This window comes from Lissotriton vulgaris, chromosome 5 (assembly GCF_964263255.1).
Source record: "Lissotriton vulgaris chromosome 5, aLisVul1.2, whole genome shotgun sequence".
In the NCBI taxonomy this organism is placed as follows: Eukaryota; Metazoa; Chordata; class Amphibia; order Caudata; family Salamandridae; genus Lissotriton; species Lissotriton vulgaris.
This window is the reverse complement of record NC_141693.1, coordinates 1,409,655,818-1,409,680,600: the sequence shown is the minus strand read 5'-3', so window position 1 is coordinate 1,409,680,600 and position 24,783 is coordinate 1,409,655,818.

Here is a 24,783-nt window from a genome sequence, read left to right as displayed (position 1 = left end):
TGTAAAATTACGCTTTTTAAAATACCAATAGCAGCAGAAATAAGTATTAGCATCCAAGTCTTGGCTTCCGCCTCAGGCCCAAATAGGAACAGCATACACACTAGCAAAATATGGACTAAGTGCAGGAGCATTAACCACTAGCTTTTTGATATTGTCAAAAGCAGCATTATCATCATTAGACCAAACAAAACTGGTACCTTTCTTAAGAAGAGACCCTAAGGGTTCGACAAAAGAAGAGTACTCAGGTACAATACAAGCATATTATTTGCATAGACCTAAAAAGAATATAAGGGCATCTTTATCATTAGGAGGCGGAGCTTTGAGATTTGCCTCAACATTGTAAAATTTTGGTTTAATACCTTCTGGTGTAATAGTATGACCTAAGTAATCTATTTGCTCAACTAAGAATTTGCATTTGACAGGTTGAACAGTAACACCTCTTGAACTCAAAATAGAAAAAAACTTAAATTAAAGTGTGCAAGTGTGCTTCCTTGGTTTCAATAAAAACGAGGATATCATCTTGATATGCTTGAACATTTACAATATCTTTCATCCATGACCTTTTGAAACACTGAGGCTGCCGAAACTAAGTCAAAGGGCAACCTCAAAAATGTGTAAGATCCGAAAGAATTAACGAAAGTAGTAAGTTCTTGAAAATCAGTATTGAGAGATATTTGGTGATATGCAGAGCGGAGGTCGATACTAAAAAAATATTTAGCATGACCAATGTTAGAGAGCATGTGTTGTATGTGATTGAGGGGACGGCAATCAACAATGATATTACGATTAAGAGACCTGAGTTCCACACATAATAGAAGATCTCCATTTTTTTTGTGAGAACCATAGGAGATACCCACTGAGAGGAATCAGTGAGAGTAATATTACCATCTTGAGTGAGTCTTTCTAATTGTTCTTTTAAATCATTCCTGACACTGATAGGAACCGGTCTGACCTTGTGAGTAACAGGTGTAACATTGGGTTTTAGTCTGATCACATATTCAAAACCTTTAATGGTGCCAATTTCATTACCAAATACAGACGGAAATTCTTTTTTAAGTAAATCAATGGGAGAAGAGTCATTATCAATAGTAAGAATAGGAAGATCTAAAACAATTGGATTTTGTGGCCAGGCTTTAAAATAATACCTAATCTGACTACATCTCTCCAACCAACCAAATCCCTGCCTCTGAGTGCAACATAAATCTTAGTTTTAGTAGATCTACCAAGAATTTTCAGGGACTCAATAAATAAACCAAGAAGATCAATGTATTTTTCCCCAAAAGCTTTTGGAGAAATATCAGGGGCTTGCAAGGGCATGAAATGACTCCAAATACTGAAAAATGTGGTATCAGCTAGCACAGTAATGGGAGCACCCGAATCAGTCATAACCTGTAGGAATTTGTCATTGATGAAAGCTTGGCATAATGGTCGTTCATAATCAGATGGTTCATCAATAGACAAAAGCAGATTGGCAAACCTATTATTGCACTCAGGAACAGAATGAGCAGAAACTGGGTTGGAAGAAGACTGTGATGGAGACTGTAATTCAACATTTTGATTAACATTTCGAAAGGAACAACCAGATTTACAAAATTCTTGAAAATGTCCCGACCTTTTGCATTTGCAACATTTTTTACCTAAGGCAGGGCATGAAGGAAAGTTGGCAATGTGAATTTTGGAACCACACCTAAAACAAAAAGTACGTTTAATATCCTTGGTAACTTTAATGGCAGAAATAAAAGAAAATTCAGCATTCTCAGAGACATAAGAAATAGGTGAATGACCTTCTTGTCCAGCTAAGGCTTGAGATTAAATATTGAACGTTTAATGCTTTTCCCAATGTCAATAACCTCCGAAAGAAAGAGAGGGATTGCAACATGTCAATAGTCGTTCCTGCATCTTCTAAGAAAAACAATTAAAAACAAATTGCTCTCTAATAGAAGTATCAGTGTAATTGTCAAATTGGCAAGTTGAAGCAAGAACTCGAAGAGCAGCAATATACTGTTCATGAGATTCATCATTGCCTTGTTTTCTTTTAGAGAAGACATGTCTTTCCAACATTACATTTAGCTCATCAGAAAATTGCTTTTTGAGTTTAGCTTTAGATTCAATGTAACTGTTCCATGCGCCATCACCAGAATGTCTAGGGAAAGGTGGTAAATTATTGAACATTTTCTGTGCAGCAATACCCAAATGGTTATAAAGAAGAAAATGTTTCTGTTGTGATGAAAAATCAACTCCATCGATAGCAACAAGATAATTTTCAAAAATATTAATCCATTGTTTCCATACGATTTCAGTTTTACCTGGTTTCTGAAGAAACGGTGGAGGATGGAGAGCACTTTCTAATGAAGACATAGTGAGATTAATTAAAATAATAACAAAACAAGAGCAAACCAGGAAAGGAACGAGAAAATTATGATGTCACAAAGTATTTCTTTGAAATTCATGAAATAAATGAAATGTAGAAACAATGTGGAGGATAATGCCAGTCAGTCAGATGTGTAGAATGTAAGAAATAATCCCCTTTGTTTAGAGGTAGAGTAAAATTCCTAAATGGAGTCCTGAATAATTCAGCAATTCTGTATGAAAGATTCCAAAAGAACACAGGGAAGCTTAAAGCTGTCAATCAAGTTGCTAGAATGTTGATTATTCAGCGCGTGTGACACAATCCTCAGAAAAGCTTGAAGATGTCATTAAAATCTGTAGAACGCGCTGTGGATGTTATGCGCGTGTAACATGAACACTAGAGTGCGCTGCAGTTGCTGGGAAACAGGAGACAATAATAAATCAACATAACACGCTAGCTGAAGAAGCGTTGCTAAGGCACGTTTGAATGACGCTTGAAATTCTTGAAATATGGCTCACGCTGATTTCGCCGTTAGCGGTTAACTTGCTCTCTCCATCAAAGTTATAATGAGCAAGCAAATAATTATTCAATATTAAAGCGCAAACCATAATCGCATTGTCAAAACAATAAAGCGCTGCATAATAAAATTTGGAACAGACCTGCTCGGCAAATATTGTGACAAGAACAGGATCTTGCGCTGTGGGTCCGATGCAACAATGTGGCAAAGTAAGCAGCTAGTCGGAAGCTCAGGAAAAGTATCTTCACGAACGTTTCAAAAAGGTTTTGAAGTACAATCCTTTTCAACAAAAGGGTCTGAAATGATGATCTGAAATGACGATCTTTCCGCTGCTTCCAACGTCAGCTGGGCAGAAATCCTCGAGGTACAATAAAGACAAGTGGAAAGAGACAGGTTCTCTCTTCACCCCACTCCTGGTACCAAATTATGTACCGAGGAAGGAATGCCAGGAGTCAAGTGCTCTCAATATAAATAAGACTTTATTTAGTCTTTAAGAGAGAGATTAACAGACCCACAGCAGAGCGGCTGTGCGTTATCAAAGAGCAAGACAGAATTAACCCTAGCCGGATTCTAGAATGAAAGGGAGAGATAGAATACAGATAGAAATAGAAGAAAGAGATAAAGACAGGACATTACACCTATCCATCCCTTTAACCACCCACAAACCCTTTCACCTATCCACTCTTTCACACATCGACCATTGACCTTTCTTTTACCCTTCCATTATTTCATGTTTTCCTCAAGCCGTCAAAGCTGTTGGTGCGTTGCAGATAGAAGAGGCCATAATAACTCAACCACCGCTGCAGATGGTAAGGCTGGGGGGGTTCACAGTCACAAACTGATGACACCCTGGTACTAGTTAGTGAGTTTAACAGTAATTATCAATAAACAAGCAATTATGTGACATACCAGTGTGAGTCCCTGCCACTGCTTCTCCACCTCCAACTGACTCTCCTCTTGCAGCGGCACTACTTGGGCTGGCATCACTGGTGATCTATGTGGTTAGAATGAAATAGTATACATATTTTAGATTGCAGATTAACCTCCCCTTAATTTCTTTAATCAAACAAATACAACCGCAATACATCAATACAGTTCAGTTAGCATCTCAGTATCTTCTAACACAAATATTACTCTGGGCATGTGGTTGGTTGACAATGTTAGACAAGCCAGTTAGTGAAGCCAACCCAAATACCTTTTTTCTAATAGAGGGGAAGAGAAATAACCTATGATGATTATGAATCACCTCACGGCCTTCAACTGCACCCCCCTCATCACTGACCCAGCCAAATCTCTCGGAATCACCCTGGACAAGCACCTGAATATGAAAATTCATATCAACAATATCTGTAAGGGAGCTAACCACTTGATGAGGACCTTGAGGTATATCAAACCATTCCTGCCTCAAAAGGATTTCAAGCAGGGGGTCCAAGCAATGGTCTTGCTGAGGCTAGACTACGGCAGTGCTAAACTCTGTGGCCTTCCGAAATACACCATGGCTCCACTAAGGGCATCACTGAATGCCGCGCCAGACTGGTCACAGGTACCAAATGAAATGAGCACATATTCCCAGTCCTAAAATCTTTCAAATGGTTACCCGACGAAGCTCGAATTCAGCAAAAGATTGTCGTTCTGATGCACAAAGCCCTGCATTTCGAAACTCACAGGTAACTAGCACAAAAGCTTGAATTATCCTGTGGTGGGAGAGCCTCAAGAAGCACTAACACTTTCCTCCTGAACCTCTCATCCATATCAGAAATAGATCTTGTCACTGAGACTTCTCTGGTGGGGCCCCAAAGATATGGAACTCTCTTCCACCGGAAGTACGCAGAATCTACCCAATGACTGCTTTCAAACTAGAAGCCAAATATTCCTAATGGACAAATTCCTTCCTTAATCTGGGCCAGGTCCACTGGCTCGAAATCATTGATCCTACAACCACTGTGCCATCATGTGATTCTGCTCCTCTTTACCGCATTGTGTTCTCCCTTCGTAACCCGCTATCATCTGTTTATTGTGTTACTCTCCTTTGTGCCATTTGTCTGTGAGTTTTGCGATTATTCGTGTGGTGTATACGTACTTGATGTCGTTATTGGGTTTTTGATCCTCCTTCTACCCTTTTTGTAAAGAGCTCTGATATCCTTAGGGATCTTGTTTGCGCTATATAAAACTTTAGAAATACATAAATAAAATAAATAAATGATGACTCAGTCATTGAAGCACAATGAAGTGGTAAAATAATGGACAATGAAAGACAAATGGTGTTGGTTGGCAAATGCCATGAGAACTGATACTTTTTTCAAGCCATGCTACACTGTCATGGAAACTGCTGGCATACTGTACAAATGCATTATACAGCACACAACCTGGGGGGGGGGGTCCATGACCATGGCCACTCTCTCATGAACACAACTGTTCGAGCATGAGCAGGAAGAAGAAAGACTTCTCAAAACATATAGGGTGAATATTATTTATAATACTAGCTCACTTGAGCCAGAAATCTTCATGGTAGACAGTAGAGTACAAAAAAATATGTTCTTAGTATTACTCTTACAGTACCGGCGTCTCTCAGCAATGGTGTTTTCAAAAACACCATTGCTGAGAGGAGCCGGATTCACAGCCGGGCGGAACAGAAGGTCCAGGGATATTCGGACTGTTTGTGGTGTAACTACGGAGGCTGGCGTGGTATAGTTTGAGCAATAAAGAAAAAATTGCTCATACAAGAAGAAGTGGAAAATAATTGTTATGGATGTACTGACTAGACTATCAACTGCATTACCCATTGTTTGAATTTATATTGTGTGTGCATAGGAAATTGTTTTCAAAGTTTAGGTGTTGTGCTGCAGCATCTCTTGAGGGGTTGGGAGGGTCTCCCCTTTCCTGTGGCACCACTACCTGTAACTATTCAGCCGACCAGGCAGTCAGAAACATAGCGGAGCGCAAGTATTCCCTGAGAATTAAAACCCTGCACCTTTGTGAATAAACAGTCTTACTTATGACAAAAGTATGGAACACCTGAAGCCATCTTAATTGGAATAAAGTGGTAACAATTAAAACATTTAATTTGAAAAGGAATAAAATGAGAGGGTTCATTTTGCCATAGAAAGTATGATTAGTGCCTCAGAAAGAAAAATTAGGGCATATTTTGAGTGACATCTCAAATCTTCTTCTATTTCATTAAAAAAAAAATTAGACATGCAGATTGAAACTGGTACTTTCAATACCAGCCTCGGACTTACCTGGTGAGCAGTAGCTTTACTACAGTGATCTATTGAGCAATTTGAGATGTCATCAGTGATGTAACTGACCATGTCATGAATGATGTAATATGTGACATCATAACCAGTGGATTGCGGGCACGAGAGTTACTGTTAGTACAACTAACTATAATGGAGGAATTTCAATGGTTTTGTATCAGTGAAATGTCAGCTAACTATAATACCCCTGAAACCTATGTTTTTTTCAGGAAATTTCTAAGGTTTTTTAAATGATAATTCCTAACTATAACCTGCCTGAAACCTATGTTTTTTCGAGTGAATTTCAAAGGTTTTTTAAATAATAATTCCTAACTGTAATGTTCATTAAGAATATCTGTTAATAATTTACCTATTAGGCGTTCCCGTAGAAAAAAAACAAAAAAACACCATTTCCCCATACTTTCAACAACAAACCAAATCTACAATTCTACCTAAAAAAGAGGCGATAGTTCCATTTACCACTAACAAATCAATATCAACATTTTACTAGTGTAAGGATGTTGACTATGTACTGCATGAATTACATTAAACTCACACCCAAGTTTAAAGATGAATATGTAATAGAAGTACTAATTATGCACTTCCAACACCCAACAAAATCACAACACCTAGCGCCACCACCACTACAACCACCCCTCCTGACCCCTCCCCCTCTACAACCTCGGGGGCAGCGCAAAACAGGACAATGGACCTTCCCAAAATAATTTATCCCCTCAACAGCACACTAGCTCAATGTTCAGAGATGTGGCAACTAACTATGTATAACGAAGGAAACACCCACATTAACAATAATTTACACAATGCCAAGACTACCGGTGAAATGCTATACACAACTCACTATCCAAACCAAAAACGTTTCCTTGTGTAGATGTATTATTGATACGTGTAGTGTACTGCACAGTGGAAGCAGCCATATTATCTCAGACACTGGTATATATCTTGGTCATGTAGCTGTGTTGTCCCCCCCTTGAAGCAGAAGTGGAGTGGGCTGGTTCAATGTACGCAACTCCACCTTAAGATTATAAATAATTAGATTACGCCTTGGGAGTGGTTCACTTGTGCAAAGAGAAAACACTCTGCCACAGTGAAGGTCCTCATTCTGCCACGTGGCTGCCGCCATGACCACATGCCTCCTCGATACAGGCACATTGCGAACTCAGCGCCACAGCACCACAGACTTTTGACTATATCGACTACTGCCTTTGATCTACACTGCGGACAGCAGGGTTCACAACTTGAATTCAGCTTTGGATCTACACTACGGACAGCATTGAAGGTAGCCTTGATGTATGTGAGGCAAAGACAATTGTACTCTATGTCTTCAGATTTTGTTAAAATAAGTGACAAAAATTCTTCATCGATATCTGTGCTGACTACTGCCTTCGATCTACAGTGCGAACAGCAGGGTTCACAACTTGACTTTTGTTTTGGATCTACACTACGGACAGCATGAAATTCAGCCTTGCTTTCTTTAAGGTAGAGACAATTGTACTATATGTTTTCGAACTTTGTTAATATATGTGACAAAGAGCATTCCTCGATGTCTGTGTTGACTACTGCCTTCGATCTACCCTGCGGACAGCAGGGTTCACAACTTGAATTCAGCTTTGGATCTACACTACTGACAGCATAAAATTCAGCCTTGATTTATTTAAGGAAGAGATAATTGAACTTTATGTCCTCAGATTTTGTTAAAGGATACGACAAAAAGAATTTCTTGATGTCTATGCTGATTACTGCCTTCGGTCAACAGTGAGGACAGCAGGGTTCACAACTTGAATTCAGGTTTGGATCTACACTACGGACAGCATTGAATTTAGCCTTGATTTATTTAAAGCAGAGACAATCGTACTCTATGTCCTCAGATTTTGTTAAAGGATGCGACAAAAAACATTCATCAATGTCTGTACTGAGTACTGCCTTCGATCTACATTGTGACGGCTCACTATTCACGTGGAATGGCGATTGCACATGACGCATTCCAGTAAGAAAGAGACATTGTACCAGTGCGCCCACCCAAACCATGAATCATCGCAGGGTGCGTACACGCTGAATTCTTTAGGTACCACTAACTCACTGCATCACAAGTCATCTCTCCGTGGCCAAATTAAGGCAGAATTCACTAGGCAAAAAACATTACTCCCAGTGCGGTGTGCCCGGACCACGCATCATTGCAGGTTCCCTACACACTCAGTGCCAAAGGTACTACTAACTCAGTGCACCATAATTCATTGCCACGTGGAGGATTCAGGCAGAATTCAACAGAAAAAAGACACTGGTCTGAATGCGGCCCCCCCGGGAACTACGCATTATAGCAGGGTAAGTACAAGCTCAGTGCCAACGATACTACTAACTCAGTGCACCATAAATCATCGCAAAGAAGAGTGAACAGTTTTATGTCACCAATGAGGCATACTGTCACTTTTAAATAGAATTCATGCAGAATTCAATTAACAAAAGACATTACTCCAATTACTGTGCCTCCCCCCGACCGCACATCATCGCAGGGTACGTACACGCAAAGCGCCAAAGGTCCCACTAACTCAGTCCACCAAAAATCATCGCCACATGGCCTTACTAAAGCAGAATTTACAAGACAAAAAACATTGCAATCAGTACTGCCTTCCCGGACCACGCATCATCGTAGGCTGCACAGAACCTTGTTGTTTCAGGTGCCACTAACTCAGTGCACCACTTATCATCACTGGCGGCACACAGACTAAATTACAAATACTGTGTAGCTCTACTAAACCCCATGTGGCTGTGGGGCTCTGGCTAACCACTGCCTCCTGCCTAGACTGCGGTCATCAAAGCCCACAATTACATTAATTGTTGATTCATTGTTTGCAGTACAATACCAAACTAAATATAACATCTATCAAACCTATACAATATCCCTTTAGTATACTTCCTTCAAGAACTTCTTTTACATCAGTTATAGATTTAGTTGAATGATAAAATTCATGCTGCAAGTGCAAAGGCACACTCAATGGCAGTCTACACTGCAGACAGCACAGGTCACAATTTGAACTATAAAGTCCCTGAAACATACATATTTCGACAGTGTATTCCATACATGTTTCATCTTTTATTTCAATCGTGATTACAGATGATGCAGTCCAGTAGGCAACAGACAATGCTTCCAGTGCGAACAGCTCAAACCAGGCATCATCACAGAGTGCATTCACACTGAGTACCACTAACTCAGTGCACCATAAATAATCACCATGTGGCCTTATTCAGGCAAAATTCAGTAGTCAAAAGACATTCTTACCAGTGCAGTCTGCCTGGACCACGCATCATCACAGGCTTCACACAAACCAACCCTACCTTAGTGCACCACAACTCATGAACCCTTTGCGATATAATCTTCTGTTTATTATTTAACATATAGTGCTCTTACCTTTGTACAGCAGAAGTCATAAACCGTTTACAATTGAATATCTGTGTATGATATCATGATTACTATTCCACTTGTTACCAACAGCAACGTAATAAAATGGAGTCAAGCACACGTGCCCATACCCAATTCAACTATCTATCTGTGTCTGTGTATTTATTATGTTTGTAAAAGGCTGCTCCTGTGCCCTACCACATTATAGTGTGCTGTAAACAGCGTATGCAACCATCTCACCTCTGCCAGTAACAAAAACTTACAAGATATAGCTTTCTCTCGCTCATTCTACAAATATGAGCGTACAAACTGGATCATTACAATACTGCAATCAAAGTGTATAGTACATTTATGTGTGTGCTATTGCTTGATTTATTTATTTATTTCTAGCATATTTATATAGCGCGAAGTCGTCCCAAAACTATATCAGCAATTTACATGAGCACCGTATTTAGAGTACATTTTCAGGCACGCGTAGATTACGTAATTTCTCTAAAATAACAGGATGTGGACTCGACTGCGAGCTTTGAACTCTGATTTCCAGCACCAAGTTCAACAGTATACCCAAATGACCACATACATATATATATTAGCTTCCCTTTATGTGCCACAAAAGGCAACCTAAAGCTTTAATAGCCCTGTATTACTACAGCTACAACACTCCACTGAATGTACAACAAACATTCATATTCGCAGAAATGCATTATGTCCACGATCTTTTATGTGTGCAACTATGGATGAATATAGGATCAGTGATACCCCGTACCTTCCATGCTGACCATGTTGTGGGACTTTACAGACATAATGACACATTTGCGTTTAAGACCCGGGTGAAGGTAGCACTACAACACGGACACCTGAATCAGTTGATTTCTCATATAGCTCGCGATGGAACCACGCCCATAGCTCCAGAGTCATCATTCACATCCTCGCACAGCACTGGCATACATCAGCCCAGCCCAGTCCTCTTATGCTTCCAGGAAAACACCACAAGGCTACGTGGCCCAGATTTCTTAGTTCCAGGTATAGTTGTCAGAATGGCACACACACACACACTCCCTCTTTGCTAGTATACACCCACACCACACCCATCCAGTACAGACGTCACAACACACGTTACACTACTAATAAAAAAAGATAGAGCGCACATGCTCTACGCCATTTTGGAGTTGCTCTCATCGCAAGCTTTGTGATGGCCCATCCTGGTGGTAGGACGCCTCATGTAGGCCCAAACTACCGAACAGATGGGCCCACTACCACATGCGTGGCCTCTTTGGTCACTGAGTTAGTGGTACCACAAGGACTGAGCTGGTGAGGAGCCTGCGATTATGATGGGTGCACGAGTATATCCTTTGCCATAGCAATGTCAAGACTCAGCACCAAATGTGGGACTTCCTATTGGGTCAACATGCATGATGTAGAACGTACCCTGTCCGCAAAAAGTTGAGAAGTGAGGCCTGGGTGCGCAGCGGAGGGAGCAGATGGGGTGCAGCAGACTGGATACAAAAAGGGAACGCAACGATTTAGGCATACGCAGTACTCTACACCGTATCTTATTGCATTTTTTTCCCTATAGCAGGAAAGGTTTTATAGTTGCTCAAAAGTCTGTGGCTCATGATGATTGAAACCACGTGTATCCCTGCACACCACTTGCAGTCCTCTATACCGTATCTTATTGCATTTTTTTTCCCTATAGCAGGAAAGTTTTTATAGTTGCTCAAAAGTCCGTGGCTCGTGATGATTGAAACCACGTGTATCCCTGCACACGACTTGTTTTCTATAACCGGATGGAAAACATTACGACTCTACTAATTCTTTAGAAATCAAAGCTGATTAAACAAGTTGGAACTGTATAAATAGTTGTATTTTTAACGCGGGAGGGAATGTGTGTGAAAGGGCGATGTTATTCATGGGTATAGTACTCTAGGAGAAAAAGAGTGAACACCTCTCTGCAGTGGAAGTTGATGTAATACAATATCCTGAGTGTCCAAAGGCATAACGCAGAAATAAATGTGTGCAGTTATATGTACTCTGCTATTACTATCTCTATGCTATCTTTCAGATAACTTAACTTGAGGGTGCACTATGAACTGGCACATGCTTGGACACACAACAGAGGCAAAAAGGCGAGCTACGAAGATTTTCTCCAGTATCAACACTACCTCTCCTGCTCCATCCATTATTTTCCCTCTCTCACACTTTCAATGTTGTTTTTCTCTCTTTCTCTCTCTCACTCTCACATTGTTTCTTTTTCTCCTTTCAAGTTATGAACGCTGCTGTTCACTCTGCGGATAAATAAATCAAGGCTGAATTTTATACTGTCTGCAGTATAAATCCAAAGCAGAATTCAAGTTGTGACCTCTGCTAGATGCAGCATTTGCAAAAGGTAAGTAGAGCGGCCTAGGTGCACAAGACCTCCAATAAAACGCGGTGCAAACAAACAATATTGTCCTGCATAATTACCTGATCTGTCACCTCGTTCTGTCTCATCTCTGAATCATTTTAAAGACCAGCTGGTCCATACTTAGACATGAGCCAGCAGGCACTTGCCTATAGACATCTCTTCAGTGTGGGCCTACGAGAGGGGTGGGATCCATCAGGCACAATGCACACGTGCGAATAGGGAATATTGCCAAGTGATATGATACTTTGGGATCTTTGACCTCATTTAGTCACATCTCTGTCTCATTTTAAATACCATCTATACCATTAGATAGGCCTAAGCCTACAAGCAGCGCTGCCCAACAGACTCCTGTTGAGGGTTATTCTGTGGGAGGGGTAGGGTACACTACCCTGAGTGTGCACGTGAGAAAAACCGAACTTGCCTTTTGTAAAGATGTCATCTCTCACCTCATTCAATCACCGATCTAATTTTAAAGACTTATTTTCATTTTTATTTTGCAGGTTACCTATGCTCCTACCATTGGAGTCCATTTCAAGTATGTTAATTATACTGTTATGTTAAAGTTACAATTCTATTTATTTATTTTTGTTTTAATAAAGTTAATTTAAAAAGAAAACTGAGTGTATATGTCTTTTTTTGTCTGACAACATTTCACTATTATTTAGGGGCCGATTCTGATTCGGTAAAATCCCCTACGATTTGCCGTACGGAGCGTTTTTCCCGTACAAATCATACAGCCTCAACGTCCCTGTACATACGATCAAGTATGATCCAAACCCAAAGCAGATCTCTGTACAAATCGTACCAAACACCGTACGACAAAACAATACATATGATTTGTATCCAGTTCAATTCACTCTGTACAACCCTTTTTTCTTAGGCGAGCTGAAAACATCTGTAAAAGCAGAATCAGGCCAGAACCTCATCCCCGGTACGCGACATACACGACATGAACCCCATCGTCCGTGTCATCCCAGTCCTGTACGCCTAGGACCTGGTGCACAGAAACTGACGACAGCGCAGACGGTGAGTACAATGTACCTCAACAACGGAAGTATACTTGTACGGTGCATCTGACACGCTTGCCTATACCACCATTGCAATAGTGATATGAGCCGCACACACGCCATGAACGTTGGGGTACGGTGCGTTTCACGCGCTCGTGTAAGGCACCATTGCAATAGTGATATGAGCTGCACACACGCCATGAATGTTGGGATACGGTGCGTTTCACGCACTCGCCTATGGCACCATTGCAATAGTGATACGAGCCGCACAACTGCCATGAATGTTGGGGTACAGTGCGTTTCACGCGCTCGTATATGGCACCACTGCAATAGTGATACGAGCCCCAAACACGCCATGAATGTTGGGGTACATTGCATGACATCTGAGGGGTTGGTGGAAATGACTCCCAGCAGTGTCCAGACATATGAGGGCCTTAGATCTCATCCAGCCAACTATAGACAAATACCTTTACTAGATGCAGTGGGAAAAATATTTGCACAACCTATTCTTGATCATCTCATGGAATGGGTCATGGAGACTAAGGTCCTACCTATAGAACAAGCAGGTTTTAGAACAAATCATTCAACATTGGATAATATCACCATGCTGAAATTAATAGAGGAGAAATATACGCTATCTCGCAGATCAAATGTTTATATGGCCTTCATAGATTTCTCTACTGCCATTGATAAGGTAGATGGGCCGCTCCTTTGGAGGAAACTACAAAATATGGGATTGCCTGTTCCCCGGTTGTCCTTAATCATTGGGAAAGAAAGAGCAGCAGCGGGCCTTAGAATTGCCACACCTTAAACCCAGTTCCAAATTAGGTGTCAGTTTTTGGGCTGCCAACCCCGACGTCAGCTGCTGAGTGTCCTCGCTGTGATTCCAGATCATAGGGTACTTTTTAGATTTTGTTGGGGGCGCACATGAACAAAGTCCAAAACCAATGTAGGTTAACCTACATTCGTTTTGGACTTTGTTCATGTGCTCCCCCACCAAATCTAAAAAGTCCTTAATCATTGCTTTACATACTCAAACCTGGTTTCTGGTTTCAATGGGAGGAAACCAAGGATTAAAATCTGTAATTCCAAAAGAAAATGGCTTTGAAACAAGGTTGTTTATTAGCTCCCTTAATATTTTCATTATATTTAGCAGATCTACGTGACTGTCTCTCTCAGCTGTGTGTGCAAAACTGTTTAACTTCTTTAAGGAATTTATGTACATATTTTAACTGAATATTTTCCAAGTGCGATTTAATTTTTGAACAGATGATCTTCTTTTTAGTCATATTATCCTCTCTTCTGCTAATAATAATATCTTTATTGTTTGATGATTTAAAATTTTACAATGTACAATTACCATAATAAATACTTTTAATATCTAAAACCAATAAAAAAACACTTTCTTCATAAAATTCATTAAAGATAATTAAGATACATCATTTAAGACTTAGTCTCCTAATTTTGTTTTTGCTATTAATAAAAACTTTACAAAGGTAGCATTCATACCTATATCATTTGGTTGGAGACAACATTTCAGGGCTTGCCTACATGTCCGTATTCCACGTACATTAAAAGGGAATTTAAGTAAAGATTTCCTTTCATTTTGGAGTCCCGGACAAATATATAACAGGTGGACAATGTTCTCTTCTCCACTTTTACAAGTCTACATAATGTACACCTTTCATAGATTTTCCAAAGAGGGAGGTGGCAAGTTCCCGGGAGTATTCCAAATCTTGCTTTGAGAAGGATTTCTTTTTTTCTGACTACGGGGTTTCCAAATAGTCTTGTACCTTCTTTTTTTTATATCCAGTTATTATTGTCCAAGCATGTTTTCTTTTTGACAGACTATCTTTGTCATTTATGAGTGATAGATGGTTTGTAGTTCTATTGATTATTTTTTTGAATGATGCATTAGTTATAGTATTATTCTAAATTAAGGTGAACGCAAACTCTTCTATAGCTTCTTTAAGATAGTTCCATGCTGTTGCCTTTGTGTTCTTACTTATCTCTTTCCATAATAACTGCGATATTTGGTTGTCGTGATCGTTTTTAATCCGATTCCAGGTTTTAATAAAGTGTCCCTTCCTTGCATAATATTGGTTGGTTAAACCAAACTCCAGTCTAATTTGGGCTGGCGAGGCATTAATTGGGAGGTGAAATAGTAATGTATATGTTTTAGATACAGCCTTATTTATTGTTTCAGTATCCTTTCCCATTAATGGTTCACTGCCACGTGTAATTGTTGGTAGCAGTCTTGCCCCTATAATCTTTAAAAGCGGCCCATATGTAAGGTTGCCCAGTGTTTTCTAACCCAGGATTTGCTATACAAGAGCTGGATCATTTTCAGCAGGGCCCTTGGAATATTCATTTCTCTGAGCTTTTTCCACAGCAGATTTTTTTGGACACAATCAAAGGCTGATTTAAAGTCTACAAAACATAGATACAAGGGCTGCTTGAGTCTAATTGACTTGTCCATTATAGGAGATAATGCCAGGATGTTTGTAGATGTCCCTAAGCCTTTGACAAAGCCAGTTTGGTTCAGTGGCAGAACCTTATTTTCTATTTCCCTTTCGTTCAACTCAGTAAGCAGGATCCTAGAAAACAACTTAGCCTCAGTATCTTGAAGGGTAATGAGCCTATAATTTTCTGCGAGCGCCCAGTTCCCTTTTTTATAAATTGGCGTAATTAATGACCCTCGCCATGACTCCGGGATAACACCTTTCTGGATAACTTCTTTGAATACCTTTTCTAAGTATGCTGCCCATAGATCTGGATTTTCTTTAAATAGGGAAAATGGAATTCCATTCGGTCCTGGTGCGCCATCTTTCTGTTTTCCAATTATTTTTTTTAGTTGATCCTTTGTTACTGCGATTGGGGTTTCCATATCACAATCATAGCTATCTGTAGATTGTGTTTCAATTTTTGCTTTTGTTATACCTTTCTGGTTTAAATGTTTTCTAAGAAATGTCACCCATTCTTGATCAGTTAGAACAGAGGAATCAACCCTTTTGTTTGGTCTTGCCAGACCATTTATAATTTTCCAGAACTCTCTTGTATTTGTCTGATTACTTGCATGGAATAATTTTGCCCAGAATACTTGTCTTGCCTGATTTTTCTCATTCCATATTAGTTTCCTCAAGTTTTGATTTACTGCTTTCAATTTGTCTGATATTTCCTCATTAGCGACAGATTTCTTAATTTGCCTTATCATCCTGTTTCAAGATCTTTTTAATTCCGTAATTGTATATGGCAGGTTTATATATGATTTTTTTCCTTTCGTTCATCATTTTTATTACTTTTATTCCGTCGCTTTTGTTGTTGAAATTGGGGTTTAACCAGCATCATAGTAAATTTTACCCACTGTTCAATCGAGGTTTAAAGTGTTCTTTAATTGAAGCAAATCTCTAGTATTCACCTAACTTGTTCATTCATCACATCCTTATTCATAGTAGTCCGAATCAGTTTTGTATAGTTTACTGTTTCAATATGTCCCGGGACCGTTTGATATGGTTGATTTGCCTTATTCATAATGTTGATTGTTATTATCTGTTGGCAATGATCACTGTCCGTAACTTTCTCTAGTTGATATGCGATAATGTTCTGGAAGATATTGAGAGATATCATTGTGTAGTCAATCCTTGTCCTTGACTTGCGCTTGAAATATGTGTATGCTGGAGACGTATCTTCTTTAAATCGACTGTTTAGTATTCGCAGTCCCATCGCTTCCATGTCTTTGACAAATGGTATACCAATTTTATTTCTGAAGGGCTTAGCTTTTTTTCCTAGATTCTGTTGAGGGATTGGCCATTGATAATCCTGTGATTGACAAATGTCATCCCTTATAAAGGATGGCATTCGAATAAGGTTAAAGTCCCCAGTCATAATATAATCCGCTGGAGGGTCTGCCAAATTTAATTCCAATAGAAGTTTATTAAGTATTCCGCAAGTTGACTCCCTATTAGCGCATGTTGGCTGTACATAAACATTAAACAGATATAAGGACTTTGGTTTCTGATTCGTTGTTTTATACTTCAAATTAATTATTAGAATATTTGCACTTTTTGAATCGAGTCGTTCGTGCTCAACCTGTAAGTCAGTAGAAATAAATGTTGCTAGCCCTCCGCTTGGACGACCAAATTTATGGTTTTTATTTGCATATTCAAAATGACCTATTTATCCATGTGGAATAAATGGTTTGATTTCCCATGTTTCTTGTAAGAAAATAATCTGAGACAGGAAGAATATTGAGTCTATGTGTGCATTATGAATCTTTGCTCCCAACCCATTTATGTTCCATGAACACATTCGCACTAGACCCATTTCATCTACTTTGGCTGAAGGGCGCCTAGCAATATTAAATCATTGTTCCTTATTGCTATGTAATGACTTGGTGATCCATCTTTCATTTATTACCTAGTTTTTACCCATATTCCTTTGAGGCAAAGATTCTCCCACTTTCCTCGATGATCTTCCCCGGGCGTTTTTGAGTACTGGAACTATTTGCCTGTCTGTTTTAACTTGCTGGGTATTTTCTTCAGTGATAAGCGGTATTGGATAAACCTTTGGGACTTGTTTAGTAATTAGTATACCCCAGGGTTTGAATGCCTGTTGTTCGGTCAGAATCAGATCTGCTATTACTGGGGAATTTACTGTAATTAGCGTGGGAGCCTGTAAACTCGTTATTTCTGTCATAAATTCAATACAGTCGATATCCTCGCTCACTATATTAGAGAGGGACGGAATTGACTTGAATAATCTGAGTATATCGCCTCGATTTAGGGTGTCTTGCCTACCTCTAGACTCAAATTCTGGTTTGAAAATAAGTTGTACTTTATTATTTGGTGGCTGATTATACTGACGATCCTTTTCGTTTGCTTGTTTTGTTTTGTAAGTCATTCTTTTTACCCCTTCACTGCTTTCAATACCCAACTGGTCCCATTCTGTCATTTTTGTGTTACCTTTGTCTTCCTCACTCATATTAGATTTAGTGGATATTTCTGTTCTTTCATCGGCGTATTGATATTGACCCTTAGTAGTTTTTAATATTACTTTTATTGGGGTCTTGTCCTTCCCTCTATGAGGACTATTGGTAAATAGATCAGTATCTTCTTCCTCCTCCCCTTGGAGAAGTGCGTCCTCTGATTGCGATGAAACATCCAAGGCCCTTATGTCCTCCTGCTCTTTCATTATTCTCCTTCCCTCCTGTTTAATTTTATGATATAAAATCATCCATTCACCTTTCGGCTCTAGATTCCTCCTAGTGCTGTTTTCATCCTGCTTAATTTGATATTTCCTTTTTTGCGTTATTTTAGCGCTTTTTGCTGGATCAATTCCCTAAGATAATTTATTGTTCAAATAATGGGAAGTATTTGTTATTTCCAATCATATTCGGTAATGCAACCTTTTTTCCTTCCTTTGTTAATTTTATATCCTGCCTGTTCAAATCTAAGGGTTTCTGCTGTTGATGGTCTGTTTTGATTACAGCACTGTCTTTCCCTATCTCGTATCCATTCACATCTATAATTGTTGTCTGTTCTTCATCTGCTTGTATTATAGCACAATGTTTGGCTTTTATATTTTTTCTTGCTTTCCGTAATTTTTTCCTTTGGCGTTTTGACAGCATAGTGAAGCCATTAATGTCATCTTCCTTAGTTTCCTGTTCAACCCTTGTTTCAGTGTCAATAGTAACCTCCCTTGTGTGGTCCATTGAATGCACGTCCAATGAGTGTAGGTCTAGTGTTGGAATTTTTTCAACTTGTACTATTGTTTTTTGTCTGTGAGTTTGTTACTGATATAATTTCTGGGCCCTCATGGTTTTCTATGAGGCTAATTAATTCATTATCCAACTTATCGATTGACTTGATGTTTTTAGTATTGTCTTTCTTTTTTTCATAATTGTTACCATTTTTCATTTCCATGCTACGTTTAGTGTCTTCTATTATACTGTTCAAAACCTCAGGTATTGTTGCATGTGAGTCTATATTAGGTGAACAGATATGTTCTGTAGTTGTTTTTTCATTATCATTCTGCTCTCTAATTATCAATCCATTTAGCTGGGCAAATTTATTATCAATTCCCGCAGATGTATTTGCCAAAAATTTTAGCAGTTCAATTTGTATATCCATTTTACTGGATTGGTATTGTAGTGCTTCCAAAGTCAGAGTCGACGTTTGGGAGAAAATATCCCAGCTTATCCCAATATTTTGTTGTTTTATTCCCAATTGGTTATTTTGTGTAGTCTTGTCATTTTGGCAATTATTTTTTAAAGCAGTATTTTGTGTTATCGTGTCGATCTGACAAATATTTTCTGCAGATACATAATCCACCAAGCTATCATTTATTTTCACATCAACATCATTATTTACATTCTTTCCTGTGTCTTCCCCTCCTTTTGGGTTGCCATATATTAATCCTTGATGGTCGTTGTCCTCATGTATATCTCCGCCATCTTTATGATTGTGTTTATTCTGCGGATTAGGCGAGATGCATCGAGAGCTATATGTAACCTTTTCTTGATTTCTACATTTACTTCTATGGGTATCCTTAACTGATTTTGTTCCTTCCTACCTTCCTGATATACTAGGTTGACTTCAGGAATGTTGTGCTCAGTGTTGGTTATAAGGCAACTCATTTCCTTGTTCATTACCTCAGATATACTCGTTTCATCTGATGTATCCACTTCTTTTGATTTTTCACATTGAAGTATCCCTGCCTCTGATACCCTCGTTGAATCGAATATATCTATTTCTTGTGATACTCCTTGATAAATCATTCCTTGAGTTGTATTTACCCTTAGTAGGTCATGACCTGTGAATTTGAAATTCGTTCCCCTTTTGCTCATTTAGCTGGGTTTGAAAGTTATATTTCCCATATTGAAGGCTTTTTTGTATGCCTTGTTTATTGGTTATTTCACTGCTTGTTGGTTTGATTGGGGTCTGCAATTTTTTGTTTTCCCCATCTGGTTGTATTGTCAACAGCACCCCAGTTGGATCCTTCATGAAAGAAAATTTCTCTGGTATTTTACCTGATTTCTCAAACATCCTCGCTATTGGGGATATTAACGTCAGATTTAGTCCAACTGTATTTGATTTAACCTTTTTTGATACCCTAGATTGTTGCATTTTCTTTGTGTGTTTTACCGTTGTTCCTGATATTCTCTCCTTCCCAGAACACATAATTCCCCAACTTCCCCAGTCAATTCGCTTGTGCTTTCCCCCGGTTTATCACTGATTATCACTGATTGAATTAGAACACAATAGTGAAAGAAAGGGTGAAAAAGCTGGATGGAACCTGGTGGACTGTTTTCCGGTTTACTTCAACACCTTTTACAGACCCGTAGCCGCTATCTCCACCTCCCCAGCCTGTGTGCTCTTTTCCCCTACAGACTCAGTCACTTAATTCTGTGGAGAAGTGTGGCTCAGGGGTTAGAGGCGGCAGACCCGGAAGCTGAGATCGGCCCTGGACCAGGGTTCAATTCCCCGCCTCGGCGGGTCTTGGGCTAAAAATTCCATGGACTCGATAATTCTCGCTCCAGTGCCTTCTCGACTCACGGGTTCACACTCTGCGACTCTGGGCAATAGCTTGCTTAATCTCCACAACGGCCCCTCGCGGTGGGATGCCTGGCTTTCACCTTGTGGATACCCTGCCGGGGTTATCTCACATGGGAATACCAGGACGGGTTCCCTAAGCAAGCGCCGGGAAACCCACTGCGGGTAGCTGTGCGCTATATAAGCTCAAATACATTTACATGTCAGCGCCCAGTAATCCCAAATCCCCCGACCAGCACTTAGGTTCGCATAAGACAATGCGTTATTAAGGTGGCGTAGTATTGGGCCTTGGCAATAACAAGCAACCAGATGTCTGCGGGTACCGGGAACACCAGCCGTCAGGGTCAAGCAGTGGAGGCCGGTAGGGGCCAAGTTGATGCAGATCGATGGAACTGCAGCCCAGTTGGGGAGGTCAAGTCAAGCTTCAAAATCAGCTGTGCATCCGTACGTAAAGTCCTCCTCTTTTAGATATTAAGGTATTTAGATAATTGCTCGTACCCCCCCCCCCCCACTGCACCTGCGTCCTGAGCCCCCCGCACAACACCATGTTTGTAAAATTAAGCAGTTCTACTACTTGGCATAAATGTACCTTATAAATTGCTGTTTAGTCTTGTTTTACTTCCCACAGTGCCATCTACACCAAAGGCCTACTGCTCACCTCAGTTTCAGTAGGGTACAATGGGCTTCTTTCAGTCAGCATCGGCTTGCTAATCAGAACCAGTTGTCCACAATTTGCCAGTGGCACCAGCGATTGACAGGCAGGGCAAGACTCCTGGACACCCTTGTGGATACCTGCTTTTCCACTGCCGCCGTTTTTCTCCCTTCCCGTATGCCGTTTTTACTTGTGTGTCACCGTGTGTCTCACCGTGCTGCCAGTCTCCTAGGCACACCAGGACACCAGGCCTTCAACAAAACTAGACCTCATCTGTTTGTCATTGCTTGCTTTCGCGTTGCCTTTCGTGTGTGAGGGTCCTGAGCAGCCGCCAGCCGCCACCGCTGCTTCCTCAACGTTCCAGCATCCAACATCCAGCAGCTCTCGACCTGGCTCGGCTCGTCTCACAGGGGTTGCAGGTCGTAGATATCTCCTGCGCTACTCCCCACTCTTCAAATTTTGTTCGAATTGTTCCGATATTAGGGCTCTTGGCTCAGCTTTCAGCTTTTAGCTTTTAGTACTCGAAAGCCGACGCTGACGCCGCTGACGCAGCCTCCTCTCTCGCTGGGTCCACAGGCTGCTCTGCTCTGCTAGGCGGGAGCGCGAGCTACTGCTTGGACAACAGAACCCCCCTCATCGTCCTCGGCCAGGCACAGGGCACAGGGCAATTTCAGGACGTTGCTACCGGCCGCGAGCAGTGACTGCGGGCCAGGGGAGCAAAGCGTCTACGCCTGCTGCCCGGCTGCTACTGTTTGCTACTGAACGCTAAACGCTACGAAAACACGGACTGGAATCTGGAACCACGGTCCTCTCTTGATTACGAATGTATCTTGCACTATTTGGTCCTTATTTTATAGGCTGGCCTGCCCTCTCACTTCCAAAGGAAGGTAGTATTGCCCCTTCCAAAGTGTAGAACTTCACTTAGGTCCTGACGAATTGCATGCATTAGCATGAAACATGTCGGCCAAACCAACAGGCAGTAGATACACCACTAGACCCTAGCACCAGAGTGTATCTCTACCTCACTGTTTTTATTAAGGTGGGCAACCACATCATTAAAAGTAGTTCATGAATTGCCTAAACCTTTTTTACTTTTTCACAATTTTCCTACATCTACACTATTTTCAGTACCCTCATACCCGCATGCAACCAATGGCAGGAACAAAAGATCTCCGATAAAGAGCCCCTTCACGGGTGCCCGTCAGACATTGCAGCGCCAGTCTGACGAGGAGCAGAACCCAGATGATGAAGCTTGATACCTAGCTGGCTGGGTGTGTGAGGTTTTAGTTCCTTTAAGGGGTATTCCCCCTTCGCTCTTACCTTTCTCTTGCTTGGTCCCCCTTTCCCCTTTTCCCTTCCTTTCCCTTTCTCCCCCTCCCCTCCCCCCCTTCCTTGCATTGGGGAACTGTGTACCTCTTTCTGTCACTATTTAATTTTGTATCCCACATTGTAAACTTGCGCATGATTAGGCTGCTTTTACTTGTTATTTGCACAGTTCAGAAAATGCTCTGTTCTCTCATTGTTTGCTGCTAATTCTAAACTTTGTTCCTCTAAAGGGCTTTACGTGGTCTCGGTTGCTTTCTAATTGCTATTTGCACAATTCTGGAAATGCCCTGTTTCCTCATTGCTGGTTGCTAAATCCCAAACTTTTTATCCCTTGAAACTGTTGTATCTTGAAATTTATTTTGCACTATTTGGACCTTATTTTATAAGCTGTGCTTATTTAATTTTTTAGCCCAAATTCTAAACTTGCACATGATTAGGCTGCTTTTACTTGTTATTTGCATACAGTTCTGGAAATGCTTTGTTCTCTCATTGTTTGCTGCTAATTCTAAACTTTGCTCCTCGAAAGTGCTTAACGTTGTCTCGGATGCTTTCTATTTACTATTTGCACAATTCTGGATAGGTCCGGTTTCCTCATTGCTGGCTGCTAAATCCCAAACTTTTATCCCTTGAAATTGTTGTATCTTGAAAATGTTTACTATCTTGTTTCCGCAGCATTACCACATGGTTTTATTGCATTTTATGTATTAATTGTGTGTAATTTTTAAGTGGACCTCATTGGAGTTCCAAAACTTTAACAAATTGAATTGAATTGAGGGGTGGGTGGATATGACTCCCAGCATAGGCCAACAGTATGGGGTGGGTGGATATGACTCCCAGCAGTGTCCAGACATATGAGCGGTGGGTGTATATGACTTCCAGCATAGGCCAACAGTATGGGGGTGGGCGTATATGACTCCCAGCAGTGTCCATACATATGAGGGGTGGGTGTATATGACTCCCAGCAGTGTGCAGACATATGAGGGGGGAGTGGATATGACTCCCAGCATAGGCCAACAGTATGGGGGTGGGTGTATATTACTCCCAGCAGTGTCCAGACATATGAGGTGTGGGTGGATATGACTCCTAGCAGTGTCCAGACATATGAGGGGTGGGTGGATATGACTCCCAGCATAGGCCAACAGTATAGGGGTGGGTGTATATGACTCCCAGCAGTGTCAAGACATATGAGGAGTGGGTGTATATGACTCCCAGCATAAGCCAACAGTATGGGGGTGGGTGTATATGACTCCCAGCATAGGCCAACAGTATGGGGTGGGTGTATATGACTCCCAGCAATGTCCAGACATATGAGGGGTGGGTGTATATGACTCCCAGCAGTGCCCAGACATATGAGGGGTAAGTGGATATGACTCCCAGCATAGACCAACAGTATGGGGGTGGGTGTATATAACTCCCAGCAGTATCCAGACATATGAGGGGTGGGTGCAGAGGACTCCCAGCAGTGCTCAGATATGGGGGGGCATCATCATCTGCATACCACAACTACATGGGGGTATGTGCACATCCCTAAATTATCACTTTCATGATAGTGCCATAGCAACACATCACTTACAACAGTATCCCACTCCATAGAGGATGGATTTCTGTCTCACACTGCGTGACACACCACATGTGGGTGTGATGTCAAATTCCACATGCATAGCCACCCATGGAGGATGCTGGCTACATACACACCCTACCATCATGACACAATAGTCTAAAGTGATGTACCAGCCCACCAAACAAAGAGAGCGAAAGGGAACACACACTGTCACGTACATCCCTGGGCTGATATGAATGTCCAGGTCAGACCACCAAGATGTAGTCTCTCATGGAAGGAATAGGGTTGAAAACCCTTAGGTACAATGCTAAAAATTGTGAGTCATGTGCCCAAATACCCTGCAGAACAATTCCCATCATAGGGGTAGGCTGTGATAACACACATGCATAGTGGTAAAAGTATGAATGTGTCCATGAAGGCATTTGTACATGCTCCAAACACAAGTACAGTGAGTAGCATGGATGGTACAGACAAATGAGCGGTATACATCTGTGAGCAGGCATGGCCATTGCTGAAGGGAACCGTCACTAAAAAAGGAAATGTGCACACAAGTCAGCACAACAATTGTGCAACTGTCTGCAGTGAAGATCTCAGGTGTCACAGAGGAAGGAACATTCCTTGGGGCTATGTCTCTAGCCAATCGGAACCCACACAACCAATGATTAATTGCAGAGACATTGTGATGGCACACAGATACCATGGTCCACCTCATGACCATCAACAAAAAACATCTTTCAGAACCCCAAAACAATACCATGACACCAG